The sequence below is a fragment of the Hirundo rustica genome, chromosome 4, assembly GCF_015227805.2.
Source record: "Hirundo rustica isolate bHirRus1 chromosome 4, bHirRus1.pri.v3, whole genome shotgun sequence".
In the NCBI taxonomy this organism is placed as follows: domain Eukaryota; kingdom Metazoa; phylum Chordata; class Aves; order Passeriformes; family Hirundinidae; genus Hirundo; species Hirundo rustica.
This window is the reverse complement of record NC_053453.1, coordinates 61,390,555-61,409,649: the sequence shown is the minus strand read 5'-3', so window position 1 is coordinate 61,409,649 and position 19,095 is coordinate 61,390,555.

Genomic DNA, 19,095 nt, shown 5'->3' with positions numbered 1-19,095 from the left:
TCTGAAGGTTGGCTCTTCAGAGTCAGAGATAGGTGTTGAAAATGGATTTTTTTTTTTTTTTTTTTTTTTTTTTTTTTTTTTTTTTTTTTTTTTTTTGTCCTGGGCAGCAGCAGTCTGAATAACTAATAGAGAGAAAATTAACTGGTTTTTAGCTAACTTTCTGGGTCTAGCTAGGTTTTAGTTAAGTTTCTCAGTGCAAATTCACTAACTTAGATATATTCCTGAAAAGCAGGCACCTTTTAAAGTGCCTCTTACATATTTATCTTCAATGCATGCAGCCTTTCTTGAAGTACACTTAAGGGTTTATGCTTAAAATGCTCCTTCCTATTGTGTGCTTGGGAGAAGCTCTTCTGCTTTCAGAGCTGCTGCTTGGATCGATTGTCAAAGTTCCCATGAGCTGATGAGCTGTGACCCATTTCTTGGTTTAAAAAATAAACATACCCTGTGCTTGTCAACACCGGTGTTGTTAAAATTGCATGGAACTTTAGGCAGCAGGGGTTGTTGAGTGATGTCATTGGGATGTCCAAGCTCTCCCTTGGAGCCCTCACCCTCTGTTGTTGTGCTCCGTGGTGACGTGCACATTAGAGCTGCCTTTTCTCTCTGTGTCAGCATTGTAAATCTGATTTGTTGTTGTTGTTGTTGTTGTTGTTTTCTGCTGCCTATCATTTCCCATCAGCAAGAAGAAGAAGAAGAAAGAAGACTGCAACTCCCCCACACATCCACCCCCACAATTCACAACAGGGCTAGGAGCTGTGTGAAGAAGAAAGTGACAGGCTGCAGTTCTGGATTTGAAAATCTTCGTAAAGTCCTCCCGTAATTCCTGTGTAGAAAGGGGTCATGCACTAAATATAAACCCTTTCAGACAACCTAAGAAGGGAAACAGAGGGCTCATAGTCAGGAAAATTAAAACCATATGAACTGATAATCTGATGGCAGATTACCAAATGGTTTCTATCTGTTCAACCTGCATTTGAAACTTAATCTGATTTTGAGTTGGAATGGAGCTTTCAATGAGTCCAGAGGACATACAACACCTCACTTTTGGTGGGGTGAGGGTGGAGAAGGACTTTATTTTGGACTGTCTTGCAGAAATGACATCCGAGGGAACCTTCTCTCGCATGCTCCTTCAGAGCTGCAGTTCTCCTGAATGTACGTGGAGCCTGGAAAAATTGATCAGTAGGCAGCCTCTTTGAAACCCATTATTATTTGGTTTTCAGCCCCATCAGTGCTGACAACTGACTTGCTGACAGGTAATGCTATTTATAGACCTTCTTGTAGGTATAAATTACTTAGCTCTCATTTTGTTCTTAGTAAAGGCGCTAATATTGCTCATTCTTAACTACCTGGAATACCGTTTTCTTTTGGTTTGTCAGCAATTATTTAATGTGTAATACTCCAGCCATTGGTTATTGCCAAGGAGAAGCCTTCTGACAGAATTTTGGAATTTGCATGAGAATAAAATTGGGGGAGTTGCTATTTTAGTGGCTTTTCATGGAAGCTTTAATACTTGCCAAAAAAGAAAACTTCTAAGGCTTATACAGAAAAATTGCTGGCATGTAGATTTAATTTTTTTAATCTGACTGGCAAATTAATCTAGATTTTTCTGTCAGCATGCCATATGCACAATCTCAAATTCTTCTGTCTTTTCATTAAAAAAAAAAAAATCTTTGTAAATTGCCACTTCCACAGGACTACTGTAATGTATTTCCAATACACAATTATTCTGTGTATATTTAAGAAACTGCTGCTAGTGTAAGCTGTACTCTTCAAAAAACAACGGAAATCGGCATGCGAAGTGACAAATTTCCAGCCTGACAAAACAGAAGGTGTTGAAAGGTTAGAGTTTGTAAAAGGAGAATATTCATGATGTGAATTCTCAAATGTGAGCTCTCACATAGCTCCAGCTCCCAGAGGAGCAGTGCTCAGTTGGCAGCAAAAAGGAATGCATAGACAAATGCAGTTTTTGCTTTGTCTGCACAGACCTGTGGCGGGGCGTCAGGCAGGAAGGTGACCCCCTCCTGCCCCTCAGCTGTGGGTGATGGGACACGGGCACCTTTGCCATTGTCACCGTGTTGTGCCTTGTCTGAATCAGGCCAGCACCTCCCCAGCTGCAGAAGGGAGTTGTCTTTGCAGCTGACAGCCATATTCTGCATGAACTGTAAGCTGGCACAATTACTCTGTTAAACATCTTTTTGTCTTTGTTGATGGAAATGATTCACTTCATGCTTTGAGAGCTTCTTCATCCTACAGTATAGGGATGTTTCTGAATATGATTTGCCTGCACAAAGGATATTTAAGGCAAAAGCATTATTTTTGATCCAAATTACCTTGTGAAAGGGCAATTTGTTTTATTGAACTACTTGGGGCACCCAGGACCATTTCTATACCTAGGGTGCAAATGTTAAATGCTTCTTCTTGGCTGAACTACTCCCTGAATTGATGATGGCCAGATCAATCACAAGCAGGTTCTTCTAACTCAGGATGGAACCACCTGGCTGTGAAGATGAAAAAAGAAAAATCATTATTGTGACAGCTGTATTAGTTAGATAGCTCATAGCTTGGACTTGTTATGTCTTCTGAGTGTAACAGAGTATAAAGGCAAGGCCGTTGTAAAAGTTTCTTTAGGCTTTGAGTTTCAGAACACTAAAAATGTGGGTTGCATTAGTCATGTGGCCTCTGTGAGGCTGTGAAGGAGGGGCTACGTATGAAATCTGCATCCCATTTTGTCTCCTCTGGACCTCCTTATTCCCCCTCGGGGTAACTTGGCAATTCGTGAGCTGAGATTGATGGTTGTGGTAAGAGGTAAATTTTGTTTGAGGTAGACAGTAGGAGGAGTGCAGCAGTGGGGCTGAGGAACTGAAAATCTCTGGCTTGTCCTGAACCTCTCAGAGGGCTGCAAGAATGACAACATTGAACCCAGTGACTAAAATCAAACTCAGCAAATGCTGGGTTGAAGCTGCTGTTCAACATCTCAAGCTATCCTTTTCTGTGGAAAGCCTTTACGTTCTGTGTATCTGATTCTTTCCCTCAGTAGGTGAAAGGCTAGAACAATCAAAAATATGTTGAAATAGTGCAGTAACAGCAGTGAAAACAAATTCCCTCCTCCCAGCCTTCCTGCCATATCATCTGAGCAAAGTGAATTGTGCCAGCTCTGAGACTGCTCCTCTGCTCCTCCTTGGAAACACTGGTGAACAGGCCTGGCCAGGAGTTTGTGCGCCCTTGCTGGGGAGTCCAGAAACACAGGTGAAGGTACCACTGGTTTATTGCTGCAGGAAGCGGTTGGTGGTGACGAGATTCAGCTCCATGAGAAAGTACTTATGGTTTAGAAGATACGTTTCCATTTCTGTGTTAGAATTTATCTGTCTTCTTTTTTCATGCTGTTGAGACAACATGCTAGTTTATTCTGAAAGGAAATGGTCTTGAACAATTTTAGCCAGAGAGTAAATATTATTCTCAAATCAGGACTTTTTGGGATTGAATCCTCCTTGTGTTTGATGATGATTTTTCTTACCAATGGCTGAGGATCCCAGACCTGCCTTCTGCAGGTAGTGCAATCAAACACTTAAATACTGAAGCCACCGCTGACCAAAACCACTTCACTTCCACTTACTTCTGTTAATTTTCCTATACCTCCCTGCTCCTGTGCGGAGGAAGGCAGTAAAGGTTATTTCTATGTGTTGTTTTGTGTTGTTTGTAGCCTCAGAAGCCTGATTTGAGAATCATGGCACCATTAGAGCACCAAAAATAAGAATCATCTGCCCAAATAACACCACAACAACCATTGCACTTCCTGCAGGACGGGGTTCCTTCACTGCAGCGCAATGAAATGTAAATCTGCAGGGAAATATTTTAAAATCAGAGGATGTTTGATGTTTTCATGGCGGTACAATACATGGTTTTGGATGGGTATATAATTGTTCCTCATATATGGAACTTTTTGCTACCATCATTTGAAGATTAAGGGAAAATTTAGGAGCAAGTGGATAATGCTGCTACCAGAACATATTTCTGGCTGGATGGGTTGACTTCAGAGGTCTTAGACTCCATGACCTGATCTAAATTTATGTTGTTGTGTTAACTTTTACTGAGGTATCCTACAGCACAGGGGGCTAGCCTAGTTTTTGATCTGTTCCTCTGTCTGGATTATAATCTGACTGAAATCCAAGGAACTGTCCTAAGAGCAAGGACACAGCAAAGGTCAGTGTAGGCTCGTTCCAGACAAAGTCGGGCCAGAGGCTTAGGAAAAGTGTACAAGAACAGCACCCATAGAATATTAATAAACATTTCATATGCCTGTTTTTCTGAAGTTGACCAGGACTAAAAATACATGGTTGAAGGGGTTTTAGACTATTATCAAAGGTCTAGATAATAGCTGCTAGTTAAAACCACCAGTTACAGTAACACTTTAGCCCGTTAAACCTTAGGGTCACCTTATCCTCAGGAAAAAACTGTCTTGCAGAGTTTTACAGAACTTGATATACTGCAGGAAGAGCCCTTCAAAAAAGATACAAGGAGAGAGTAATTTTAAACAGGTTTTTGTGATCCTACTGATACCACAGTACTTTGCAGACCAGGAACTAAGGCATCTGAGGAGGAGAAAATAACATTCAGTAATGTATTTATGCCCATAGTCTCTGGCTGTCAAGGTGCTTTAATAGGATTTAAACAGATAGAGAAATGGGTAGTGGAAAGCAGCTGATTTTTTTTGTTGTTTAATCTGTACTTCATGTAGGAAATATGTGAAGCTTTAGGTCTGATTATCCACCAGAACAAAAGGGCTTTTACAGACCATGGGCTGAAAAAGGCTTGGGAATCTGCCGGATTATCTTCCAAACTGTCCTGAACCTAAACACAGCAGTCTGGGCTAGATCTGAGTGGAATAGGTGATAAGCTAAAGTTGCTGAAGCAGATTAGTCTTGGTAAAGCAGTGGGAAACAGTGGATATTGTCTATGTTTTCCGAGAAAGATTCTGTCTTTGTCCCTTGTCCTCCCTGAGTGCCTAAATTTAGACTCTGAGATACATCCTTGAGAACAGAAATAAATATTGATGGTTGTTTGCAAGTGAAGGTCTCATTGATTTTCATGGTATTCAGTGTCACCCTGTGCCATTAAACAGAGGCAATCTTTGAGGTAGGTGACTACAAAATTTGGTGTTTGCATATAATTGCTGTAAATTTCAGTGGCTAAGGAAAAATGTCATTTGAAATGAACAGTAACTTTAGCAGGAGTGCTTAGAAAGTGTCGAGTTCTCGGCTACCCAAAAGAAAGCATTTGGAATATTGCTAATATAAGGGAAAGGCTTGATTAATTTGATATAAACTGGTGAAGAAAAGAGGCTTCAGATTGTGCCCTTGTAGGCTCAGTGCAAAGTAACACTCTTTGGGATTAAAGGAATTGCAGGGCCCATTTTCAGTGTTCAGCCCACTTGCACAGTGATTTCCACAGAGCTGCTGGGATCCTGGCTGCCTGCATTCCCTGAAAAAGGAAGCTCAAGGGGATGCAGGGAGCTGGAAATGGTTGCAACTTTCAGGTACTGGCAGTGTGAAACAATGGATAGAAGAGGAAATAAGGGTCATGTAAAAAGAAGAGAAGCAGATGGAAAATGCATTTTTGGGAAGTGGCTGAATAGCTGTGTAGCACAGGTATGGAATATGGTTTACAGAACAAGTATATGGAAGACTAAATATAGAAAGGAGATGAGATTAATGTTCTGGAAACCAGCTGCAGATGATGTGATGTGCTCTGGACACTCTGTTCTCTGTTCTTGTATCATCCCCCTGGTATCCAGGCACTTAACTGGCAGATGACTCACTGTGTCTTTGTGCTGTAGCTTGCTTCTCAATTAGATAAAGGTAAATCTTTCCACTTTTGGAGTGATGCTGAAAAGGATTGATCTGTAAAGTGCCTTGAAGATACACTAACAGAGCCTATGAAGCCTATGAAGCCTAAGTTTTAATTTTGGATCTGCAGATAATTTTAGGACATTATTGCTGCAACAAAAATGCCTAAGTGCAGTAATTCTAGTCCACAGTACATTATTTTTGATGCTCCAGATACCTGAGATGATATGGAGGCTGGATAAATTGCTAACAAAATACCTTTGGCTTCACTAACACTTATTCCACTGTGGGGCTCAAAACATTTTTTTCTGGTTCGGAATTAAATCTCTTTGTTTCCAGTGCAGCTTTCTGAATGCCCTGAAGATAACATATTTTTTCAGTTGATGTGCCACATAAAACTTCAAGGTTACCTTTGCTCTAAGCAACAGTGAGGTAAAATTATTCCAAGTGAGATACAAATTCAAAACTGTGCCATTTCATCCCGGTTTGCAGGGCTCACACACCAGCTTCAAGTGTTTTGTCAGAAAAGGTTTGTCCACAGCTCTTGGTCTGCGGTCATATCAGCTCTCGTGGGGATTCATCTCAGCTTTACTGACATTTTCATGCTGTCACTGGTGCAGAAGATGGGTGTTGCCAGTGAAAAATCCACCAAATCCAGAGAAACTCTGGTGAATGTGGTTTTTATTGACCTCACCCATGCTTGCGTTTAATCTGGACAATGTGACTTTTCTGACCAAGCAAAAAGTTGTCTTCAACCCACTTAGAGGCAAGTGTAAAAATTCCAGTGAATCACTAATGTTTTCTGAAACTCTCTTTACCAGCTCTCTGTGTACCTGGTTTCTATCCAAAACAAATGCAAAATCAAAGTAACTGAGTGGGACTGCTTGGAGAAATTCCCCCTTTTTAAAAGAATTATTTCATTGTGCTTCTCTCTAATTTTAGTGTTTGTGTGAAAGCACAAGGTCTGAAAACAAAGTGTCTGAAGCTTGTGACCTTTCCAACATAATAGGGACATCTTCCTAGTCTTGATTCCCTTCCTGCTTGAAAATATCTCACTGTCTGTTTTGCCAGTTTCTCCTTTCCCAGATAAAATGATGCACAATTCTTCATCTTTTTCAATTGAAATTGAATTAACTCTCAAATTCTTTCTTGTTTCTTTCCAATATAACAACAAAGTGGTGGTGCTGCCTTTTTTGGCCTTAAGTGCTGGAATGGAAGCCTCAGCTGCAAGAATTTGTTGGGTACCTTTAAAGAGAAGGTTTGTCCCTTCCAATTTCTCCATTTAGTTACTAAGTCTAAATTTCAGGAACAGCTTCAAGTCTCCTCACCTTTTTGTCCAACAAAAAGGAAAAAAAATCATAGGTGGCTCTTAGCTGTTAGAAAGTGACACTTAAAACAAGTTCAGATAACCAAACACTAGAGTGAATTATTAAGCAGCTGCTGCTAAATGTGATTTCATTGTTAATGTAGAAAGACCTTATTCAAAAAAGAACAGTCCATCTTTCAAGACTAGTGCTCAGTCTTCTACAATTCCTTAAAAATGGGATATTTAGATTTTTCCCCCCTATCTTACAGATTTTTAAAGGTGAGCTGAAAAATAATTCTAAATGGATTTGTATTTCAAGTGGCTTTTTCACATTTTAGTATAGTGTTGCTAGCTTAGAGCCTCTCTGATACTCTCTGCTAAGATTTCTTGTTAATCAGGTTACATCATATATCCACCATAATTTCAGCATGCAGATTCCTCTTACAGGACTTGTCTACTAAAGCACTCAGACTTTGAGGCAGATAAAATTCCTAAAAACTGCTAAGAACCTTGATCTCATCTTTAGTGTATGCTGCTCTCATCTGTGACCATTTTCATATACTCAAACCCTTTCCTTTGCTCTCTATGTGCATGTGCTGAGCAGAAAACAATAAATCACATCTCAAATGTCACACTATCAATTTAAGGCAGCATCTTATCCATTAATACAAAGAGTGAATCCTTTTCTGTTGCATAACAGGTAAGTTAAAATAAGCAGGCTGTGTCTGAAGATCTGTGGTACAAACACGACATTCAGCTTTTTGCTGTTTATCTTTCAGCTCCATCTATTAGAATTACTCTCTCATCAAACAAATGAGGCTTTTACAGATATTAGCAGGAGATGTGCATCTGCTACAAGCCATGCAGAGTCACCTGATTCGATTAGTGTGTTGAATAATGCCTACATGATCTCATTACCTAAATATGCTGTGTCCTTTTCCCCGTACACATGTGGTAGCAACCCCTATTGGTCCTGACATTTGTGTACGGCATGCTGTAGATAAATAATTTAAATAGTAGAGTGGCTCATTTAAACAGGAGTATTCTTCAGACATTAAATAAGTGTTAAATACAGTGCTTCTGGGTGTGTCTCTGAATTGCATTTTCCCACATTACAGAACATGGATCAAAGATGTTCAAATACTGACAAAGTCTAGAATAATGGTCTTAGTTTGCTAAAAAGTGACTGTTTCATTGGATTTTGTTTAAATGAATCATCTTTCATCCCTTTCTGTGGCTTCTTGACTATTATACAGCAATCGCCCTTATAATGAGAGTTATTTTAGTCCATACGGTAAATCAAAGCAGTTGGATTATTTAATTTCAAAGCCATTCAATTCCAGAGTTTAAGTAAATTGATATAATTTTAAAAATCCCATCTCCTTGCCCACTAAGGCAAAGTTTTTCACCAGTTTGCTAAATATTATCTACCAGCCTACCTGATTTTGTACAGGTTCTAAGTGAGATAGCTCCAATAAAATTTAGCAAACTCAATTTTTTACGAAACACTTATTTTTCCAAATGGTAAAATCATAAGCACTAAAACACCTAACATTTGACATGCAGTCTGAAGCCTGCATTGCAGTGTCAGTGGCATTGTGCCTCACCCCCTAGGAAGTTTTATAGTAGTGTTAGACATACAATGATAACAACAACAAGTCTTTCTTAATATTTAGCCTAAAATTCATTTTACACCTTCTCTTTGAAGCAGCCAATTCCTTCCCATATGAAATACCCGGCTGTGAACAATTTTGGGCACAATATTTGGCATATTTTTTTCTCCACCTAAAACACTCCCTTCCTGTCTATGACAATTTCTCTTGACAATGCCACTGGATTACTTGCCCTGCTAGTAACTGAGGTTTAAGGGATGCGGTATGTTGCATTTAAAAGGGGAGAAGATTTAGGATTGTAAATTGCTGCCGATAAAATTCTTTGGTGGTAACAGGAGTCAAACATCTGCTGCAGTTTGTTCAACAGCTGCACTGTATGAGAGGCTTACACTGCAAGCAGTAATGTTTGTGTCCACAAATATTATATAATATTCTGTGCCATCAATAGCCTGCCTGAATGGGGATTTAAAGGTTTCATAACCTACAAATTTGCCAGTTTGTTATACTAAAGAAAATGTCTCGTTCCCTGTTACTAGGTCATTAATTCAATGTGTAATTGCTATATATAAGTACTCTAAATTCTTTCTCTATTAATTGGAAGAAAGAAATTAAATTAAAGCCTTTAAATGATCCTCAGCATCTTGATTAGGGTGGTGCAGCCAGGCTACTCCGGTCAGTTAAGAAAATCCACATTTTCTAACTTTCCTTTTTCCCATTTTGAAAAGTGCAGCATGCCTTGGAGTCCACAGAAAAGGAAAATAATCCTGTGCATAGGGAAGATGCCTGCTGGGATTTCACTGTCCAGCTGGGCTTGGGTTTTCACTCCACACTTGCAGAAGTCTATAAGTACATGAGGGTTGTAGATTTAGGAGCAATCCCTAGAGTATTTACTCCAAGTATTTACATGCTGAAAGAAACATTCCCTAGCCTCAGGCCAGGCTGAGGGGGCCAAGGACAATGAAAAACAACTTCTTTCTTCTGGTAGTAGTGACGAGGTGTTCATGGAGGAGCACATGACACAGGAAGGTCCACCACAAGCAAGGCAAAGAAATGCAAGCACCTACAAACTTCTGCTTTTTTCATGTGGTATGACATTAGAAATACCTATTCCCAAGTGAAATACAGCCTGTGAAAATTCCTGTAGCTGTCACCTAACTGATATTTGCCACTGATGATCTTTGACAGGAAAAGAAGGTAGAAAAACATCAGTGAAAACCCATGTCTAACACTGCCTTCACTAGAGCGACCTGCTGCTACTTTTTAATTTCTGACTCATAAAATTAATTTTATTAAGTTTATTCCAATACCTCTATCATTATTTGAAGCTTGTTTCCTGAACAAAAAAAAAAAAAAAAAAAAATTAATCATAAGTTTCATCCTCTTTGATTGTGTCTGATGGCTGCTTCATACGTGCTTCTGAGAACAACTTGTGAAGGGCTTTTAGATGGGAAGAAACTTCTCGGGTCTATGCATTTGAGATTTTTCTCTTTTTTTTTTTCCTCAATTCCAATGCAACGACAGCTCTCTTCCCCTATTGCTTTTAGTATTTGTGTAGAGCAACACAACTCAAATTTCAATTTCTATGAGTTTTACTCCTCTGTCCCTTATTTATCTGGCAGAACATCATGCTTTTAGAAAGCTGATCTTTCGTGGTTTCACCAAAAATGATTGGGCTCTAATAGATAACTCTTTTAATTATATTAATTAATTTAATATTCTTTTACCTGACTGGGAGGTCCACTGTTGTGGTGAGAAAGCATGGAAATTTGAGCAGTTAATCCATTAAATTCTTAAATAACTCATTAAAAATAAGCCCTTTAAACTCTGATTTAAGTTGTTAATAATGATGAGTAGTTCATTCTGAAGACTTCTGTTTCTTGTGCCTAATGTAAAGGAGAAGTAGGATAAACTCACTACAGCCATGTTTCATCTGTAAAATTATTTCACCTACAGGAAAATTATTTTTTCTTATCTTCCAATCTCTTTTCATGCATTTCAGGAAGTACTAGGTGTTTAAGAGTCACTACCCTCCTACCATGTATTAACAGTATTACTCTTTAATTAAACATTATTACTCTTTTTCAGTAATATGCATGGGTATATTACTGAAAAAAGAAATTTGACTGAAGGATATTCACAATGTTTAATTGGAAAAGGAAGTATTATATGAAAAGCTTTCCTTGTGATATTTCTCTTTCCCTCAAATAAGCTCCTCTAAAATATTATGAACATAAACATACAAGTTCAAGGAAATCAGCAACCCCTTCTCCCTGGTACTGTTTGCAACATCGTGTGGGGAATAAATGGAAAATTCTATGTTTTATTAGCCACTGAGGGAAATGGTCCTTCAGCATCCTCAGCAGAGAACATAGGAGAGATGAAATTTTAATGTTTTAGAAGGATTTAGAAGTGGGTTTTAGCAAATTGCTGGAAAATTTTTGTTTTGTTTTGTTTGGTTTTGTTTTTGATTCATCTTGGAGTGAGTTAAGCTTTAAACTATACTTTCCAAAATATCACAGTGAGATGTCCAGGGTGATAGTCGCAGAAATGCTGGAGCAATACAAGTGTTTATCCACCGCTCTGCTTCACAGCCTAGAGCTTGTGCTTTGCTCAGCTGCATTGCACTCAGGCTTACAAACCACGCTATCCCAGAATGGAATACCCTAATAAACTATAAATCCTGTCCTGAAAGTTAAATCTTTTGCTGATCTTGTAACCTAGAATAAATCAGAGTGAAAGAGAACTCATGAGAACTCTAGTCCAAACTCCTGCTCAAAACACTGTCAGAGCTTAATCCAGTCAGATCTTGAAAGTCTACAAAGACTACAGAGTCTAAAGTTTATATCAATAATTATATTTAGTTGGTAAGGGACCAATATTGGGGTGACTCTACCACAGGCAAGTGTCTTAACTTCCTGATGAGGAAGTTATCCTAATGCTTTAAGGACAACACTTGTAGACATTTGCCATGTAAGGGGAAGTAGTTGTGAGAAGAGGGCGTGAGTTAGAACTCTCCTCTGCAGAGATGGAAATCCAGACGCTGGTCCTGAAGAGAGTGGGAGGCCACAAATAACAAGGGAGTTCCTGCTGGACAAGTGCATACTCCTGCATTTTTAGGGTGTATTTAAACAACTTTCCTCCCTTTCCTCTGCTCTTAAAAGTGTTCACAGGAATGTGTCTGAAAGGAACACTATGTTGCGTGAAAATGCTTCTCCAGCGTGGTCTGGGAAGAAATAAAGCAAATATTTCAGTGCTGCTAAGTGAACTTCAGATAACTGTGGGTTGTATTTGAGAGGCTGAAAATAAGCAGCAGCAGGCAGGGGAAGTGGAGCCCGGGCTCTAGGGTTTATCAAAGCTGAGCTGCCTTCAGGAGCTCGCTGGCTACCCAGTGCTCCCTGCTTGCAGAGGTCACGGCTCTTCCCTGGAACGTGCTGCTGAGGGGTTAACTGAGGGGTTAAGCGTGAATGCAGTGTGCATACTAAAGAAACATGGCTCTGTGAATTAACTTCATCATCTTTATGTCCCTCATCTTTATGTCATTGCAGGAGGTTTTGTTGATTTGATTTCTGCTTCAAGTGGGTTTCTGTGAGGAGTAGTTTGTCTCCAGAATAAACTTCGGCAGGGCTTTATTTCATAATCTTTTTTTGCCTCAAACACCCTTATTACATTCAAAAGCCTAAAGATTTCTCTTTAATAGTTAAGGCTATCACTGTCTGAATTTTCCAATGATAAAATCAAACTTCTTTCTGACAGACACCCCTGTGAGAAAATTGTTCTGCACATGATGTTGTAGGAAACAGAAGAAAGGGATGTCATGAGGGAACTGACCAGGCTCTGCCAGGCTACTCGGCTTTATTCAGTGCTTAGTGACATCAGGTGTCACTTAAAGTGTCATTTTGCTTCTATGTTGTACAATTGTATGTCAGCCATTGGAAATAATCACGAGGCTATTTATTGACACTCAGCAGAAAAGTGAAGTTTTATAACCCATAAAATAATTAGTATGGCAGGGGCAGATGACCAATGAAGCAGAAGGAAATACTTGACTATTCATAAGTCAAATGACCCCTGAAAGACAGCAGTTAAAAAGTGTAGAAGATGTTCTAAGATGAAGTGAGGCTTCAGGCAATGTGATTTAGCACATCTTGCAGTGAAAACATGCTGGTTTATGAGCCCTTGGGGTTTTTTTGGCAGGGGGATGGGAGGAATTATCCCACAAAGACCTGCTCTGCACTGCTGAAGGACAGAGCATTTTGGTCTCTCATCTCAGAGGAGAGAATAAGAGAAGGATTTTTTATCTCCCATTAGAATCTCCTGTGTCACAAGTTAACTGTGGGGGAAGGAGGACTGGCACCATTTGTATTTTAATTTTTACCATGCCTGTTTTTTCTTATGAGTCCTTTGGCCCAGTCACACCAAACCTTTATTCCGTTCCAAATAATTCTCAGGCGGGTGAGCTGATCTAGCATGTGGTTCCATACAGGCTTGTGCAGCCAAGCTGGGCGTAGTCCTTGTCTACCTTTTAACCCCTGAACTGTAGGCTTCATTGTCTTCAGAGCCTGATATATTAATGTAACTTGAATGAAATGAGTGATATGTGACTTGCTCTCTAGGTGGCTTGTGTTTTTCCATCCCAATGTTCAGTCTGTAATGTGAGTTTTAGGTAGTGCACCATGTTGCTTTCGTGGTTTTTTGTTGTTTGGAACATCAGTCAGTTTGCCTTGCTCAGTTTAAAGCAGCACTATTTTTGCACAGTGTTTTGTCAAGCGCTGTACAAATGCCATGGAGAAGTCCCACTCTTAAGGAGCCTTTGTAACATTTCGGAGAACAGCCCAATAATTTCCCAGGCAATTCACTTTTGTAATCTTCAATCAGCAAGTCTCCAACCGATGCTGCCTGCTTATAATGAAATTGGAGATACTTTGTTTCCTTTTATCTCTGCCCTAATATTTAGGTTTATTTAGGTCTCTGGCTCTTCAGGATTTGCAGAAAGGCTGAAAAATGTGAATTGAATGTAATCAGTTCATATAGTTAAGAGTGGATACTAATAGAATATCGCCCAGGGAATATGAATTCCTTATGCACCTACGAAAACTACAACTAAAACTGGCAAAAATCCCAAATATAATCATTAGTTTTTCTAGGATTCAACTGCATGGAAAGTATTTTAGCTTGAAGTTCACGAGCCAGTTCTAAAAGGAATAATTATATGGCTACAGTGTGAGCATTCTTTCTCTAATAAAAAACTCTTATGATGCAGGGGAGGGGGCATAATGGGCTCCCTTTATTTTTAATTTAAGGGTAGTGCAGGCATCCATATTCAAACACATTTTCAAAGTTCAATCTGCTATTAAGGGAAAGTGGTCTGTAGGTCTCTAACTATACCTGTATCATTATCCAAAATTGTAGGCAAAAAAAGGCCTGGGGAAGGGGGCAGTTTGGTATCTCGCCTCTCTGGCATCGGTAAGAATTCTTTCTTTTTGTTCTTCAGGAAGGAAGACAAGGAAAACAATTTGTAAGTACATCCAGGAGTCTTTTTTCTATAAAATGACTCTAGTATTCATAGCAAAAATCACTGAATTATAATCAGTCTTTACTACTTGTCTCTCTTTTAGACACTTTAACTGTAAAAATTCACCCCATAAAATGCAATATTTATTTAATTGAACACAATTATGTGTGCATAAAATTTAAATAGGACTGTTGTCATTTTAATTTAAAATCTTTGGCAGGCAATTCAGTTTAATGGTAGATGATTAATAAAAGAAAAATATTCTCTAGATTCATAAATCAACCCAGTGTTCAATTTATTCAAAACAATGAATTAGGCACTCCTCTAGGGCACTGGAGAAGAAAAAAATTACATTGCTTTCACTAATAGCTTTTTTGAGTATGCAAATTTTTAGTTAATTGTAAATGGCTTTGCAGAAAGGAGACTGGTATAGAAGTTTAAAAAATAAAAATCCAACAGTGTTCAGGTAGTGAACGAGTCTATCTCACTCCTGCCTCTTTAGGTTTTTACATAAAACAAATTATTCTGACACCTAGTGAGGAAAATTTCAAATTGCCCAATTTAAAACCAGAAGCATAACCACTGTTTGGTGTGAAATGATTTCTTATTGAACTTCATGGGTGTTACTGGTGCCTATTGTCGTGGGAAGGGATTCCCTGGCATTTTTTATTTTACCATGTTGCCTAATACTGAGCTTTTGCAGAATGAGCAAAAATAGTCTTCAGATTTAAAGCTGTTAAACTGTATAATGCTGGGCTCCAATCCCACAGGATTGGTCAGTCTGTAAACCAGAGAGAAAACTCTTTCAAGTCTGTCAGAACTCTGCTGTCAGTCTTATTGCTTGAGGTTCTGCTTCAGCCCGTGGTTGGTGCACCTGGCCATGCACCACGTGTGGCGTGTGTTGGTTCAGAAATGCTCTTCACCATGTGCCCAAATTCAGCTGTGCCTTAGGGCCTTTGCTGTCCAACCCATGGAGTTTCCACAGTGATCCCATCCCCTGCCTCTCCGGTGTTCCAGGAGCTCAGAGCAGTGTGAGTGTTCCCCTGGTTGCTCCATGCAAACCTGACAAGGACAAGGCACTGGGTCTTGCAGCAGGCCCAGACTCACCTGGAAGATGCCTGACTGAGTTTTCTGTTGTCATCTCTCAATTCCCCTGCCTGAGGTTTGGGGAGGGTTTGGAGAGGAATCCAGCTCCTGCAGGATGCCTGGGGATGGGCTCCAAGGAGGTGCTGGCAGGTCCAGGCAGTGCAGAAACAGGCACAGCTCACGTCTGTATCCTGCAAAGGAGAAGGGAACTATTGCACGAATGGAGCCAATCTCCCTTTTTCCAAATGCCTCCTCTCAATTTTCCAAGGCTCCCCCCTCCTTTTTTCCAAGGCTTTCCTTGGAAACTGCTACTAGCAGTAGAACTTTGGATTGCCTCTAGTTATGCAATCTTTCCTCCTTATCTTCTAGGACAAGGACAAGGCCTCCATGGTAGATTGTTGGGTATTTGCTGTCCCAGCTGGGACAGCCTCCTCTGCTAGACCAGGATGCAGAGACCAAAGCGATCCTTTAGGTCTCCTGAAGTTTTGTTTCATCCTCTGAAAGCCTGCAGAAATTTTCAGTGTGTGAAACAAATGTCGAGTCAGGCCTAGCGCTATTCTGAACACCGGCTAAGCAAAGCAGCATCTCCTGACACTGAGCCAAGCTAAGCTTTAATTCTGCAGCACTTCATGGAAATGCTGGAGGAAGGGGCAGATCTGTGCCATGGCACTTTGAGGGTGTGTCTGGCCCTGCCATGTGTGTCCTGGCTCTCTTGGCCAGCCCCTCTTTACCCTTCCAGAACAAGGTCAGAGTGACCACAAGTTCAAGGTTTCTTGCCTCTGAGATACTGAGACCTGTAAAAGTTTGAAAAAAGCCATACTTGTGTAAATGTATTGCAGTCCTGCACTAATGCCGGGGTGCTGGAGTAATGAATGCAAAAGACGTGAATGGATGTTAATAAATGCAAATCTTTCATATCAGTTTGATATTGTGCTGTGGAGAACAATAACACTGAAAATGGTTTGTCAGTTTGATTAATGTACTCGTTTCTTAAACAGCAAACTCTGCAGGAGATTGTATTCCTTTAAAGCAAGGGAGTTTAGGGAAAATCTCTATTTTGCTGCTCAAACAAAGTAATATATTTAATATTATCAGAGGGTTGACAAGAAGAGCAATCTCTTGATTATATATTTACCTTTTGAGACTTTATTGCAGAAAGCATCTTAAAGCAACATGTTATGAAAGGACTCTGAAAGAACTCTCAAAACTAGAAAAGAGTAACAACCCTCTTGGATTAATCAAGAGATTTTAAAAACTACAGGTCTGAACATTTTTATAATGGAGTGTATTTTATAAAATTTTCTAAATTATATTTTAAATATAGATTTGAACTACTTTTTTCTTACATTCTTAAATCAAAAGTTCTGGCTAAACTGTTTTGCACTGCAGCATTTTGACGATTGCGCTGTATCTCAATTCTTCAGGGCCAGTTTTTTTTCAGAAATTAACATTATCTCTACTTTTCCCACTTGTGCCATTGAGTCCAAGTGATGCTGCATGGACTTGCATGAGACTGTATACCAGTAAACAGAATTTTCACCCAGGATGTCTCTATAACAATCAATCTGTAATTTTAAATCCTTGAATTTTAAGCTCTTTACAAAGCTTTTGACAATTAATACAAAATGCTTCTGTGGGTTTATTACAATGCAAAATCCTGTACACAATCACCATTTTTACAGTGCTGTTGTACCGAATGTGGCACAGAGTTCAGGGTGCTCCCTTTTGTGAATTTTGTGGGAGAACTATCCACACAGCATCTGCCTCTGAAGTAACACATCACTTCCAAAGTTAGAGCTCTGGATCTAAAGGAAAACCCTGAAGACACTTTAAACGAGGACCAGTTAAAACAGATGACCTCTAGATCCAAATCCACCTGCTCAATGCCACTCGAAACTCAGCCTGACTTTTGAGAAGTTTGTGAAATTGGGAAGCAGATGGTTCTGATGAAAACTTTGCCTTCCAGGTAACATAAGCAGTTCTACAAGATGTGTCAATTTTCTTCCTCTGTGTGTCAGAAACGGAACATTTAAAACCAATACGTTATGCTCGTGTTAATTTCCTAAAACAAAAGGGTGTTAGTTGCCATTTCAGTGAAAACAGACTATGTCAACATCAAATAAAAGTACAAAATCCAAATCCAGCCTGTTAAAGGCTGAATGATCTATCCAGAACATCTTACACAAACGTAAATGCATGATAGCTGTCTTTTCCTTCAGGATTTGTTTGAGGTCCAAATTGTGTTCTAAACCATAGCTGAAAGCCTGCTGAAACTAATTTGGGATCCATGAGTTTACAGTCTGATTGCAGTTTGATGTCTCATATAAAATCCTTGTAGGTTTCTTCTTCCCAAGTACTGTTTTCTGAATGAAATTGTGCACAGTCACAATTACATGTGTTGAGAACACTGCAAAATGACATCTAGAAAACGATGCACTCCTTGTTGTCAATATTTGTTGTATGCCAGGCTGACCTTTTGGATGATAATCTTTGCATTTGTGGAGTGAAGAGATACTTATTTTGTTGCTTTATTCTAATTACACAGCAGTGTAGCAGTACCACGCGCTTTTGAAGGGTGTTCAGGAACCAAAATGTCAGTAACACAAACAACTTTCCACCTTCACCCAATCTAATTTGAATGACTTTCTGATTTTATGGAAGAAGGTCATTTCTGCAACTGGTGAAAGCTGGTAATCAGTTAATCAAAATGCACTGATTGCTCTAATTATTGCATCTTGAATAGGGTTTTTTGTGAACCTTACTCACCCCCAATTTAGTTTTGACATTTTGATTTCTATCCCGTGTGAATCTATGGTTTTCAAAAAACGTTGACTTCATCAAATATAACTTCTTTATTGAGAGTTAGAGCCAGACCCACCAGCAAGTGCTGACAATGTTAGACCATCTTATTAATGTTAATTGGCTGGAAACAAACCAGTAAAATCAGTTTGAGCAACTTTGTGCTTAGTCAAAGTTGCTGCATGTCACCAGAGAGCCAGTCTTGAGCTGGATTGCTCATAGCACAGAATGAATAATTCATATAAACTAGAAACTTCTTTGGCACTTGGACTCCAAGTTTGACCTACAGCCTTTGATTTTTGCACATAAGGAACCATAGTTTTGTTATGGCTCTGGTTATTGCAGCAATACTTTGTCCAGGGGACAATGAACAGGAATATATTTGTATTTGATTCTGGGCCATGGAGTCTGAACTCTGTATGTCTTTTTATATTTTTTATGTAAATAACAGTGCTCCATTTCTACATGTCCAAGTTAAATACAAACTTAGGGTACTCCAGTTTCAAAAAAACTCCAACAAACAAAAAATACCCAAAACAACAACAGAAAAAAACCCCCCACAAACAAGGAAAAAAACAAACCAAAACTGACAACAACTAAAAACCCAACCAAAACTACCTCTCACAGTGCTAAGGAACCACAGTGCATACAATTCCAAGAGAAGTAAAAAGTTAGTCAAGCTTTGCCTGAGTACAACCATAAACCCAAAGGAAACTGATTCCAGGTTAAAGTCTTAAAATACTGACTGTACTGGATAAGTAAATACCTGAAAACAAATTAGTAAATGGTCATGTATTCTTTCTGTGGATTGAATTCTAAGGCTAAGGACTAAAGGTTAAGGATTAAATAACTAAATAGCACTCACTTTCACTATTGATACTAAGGAAGCACCATTTTCTAGGAAAAGAGCATATTTGCATAGTAGTTTAATTATGAATG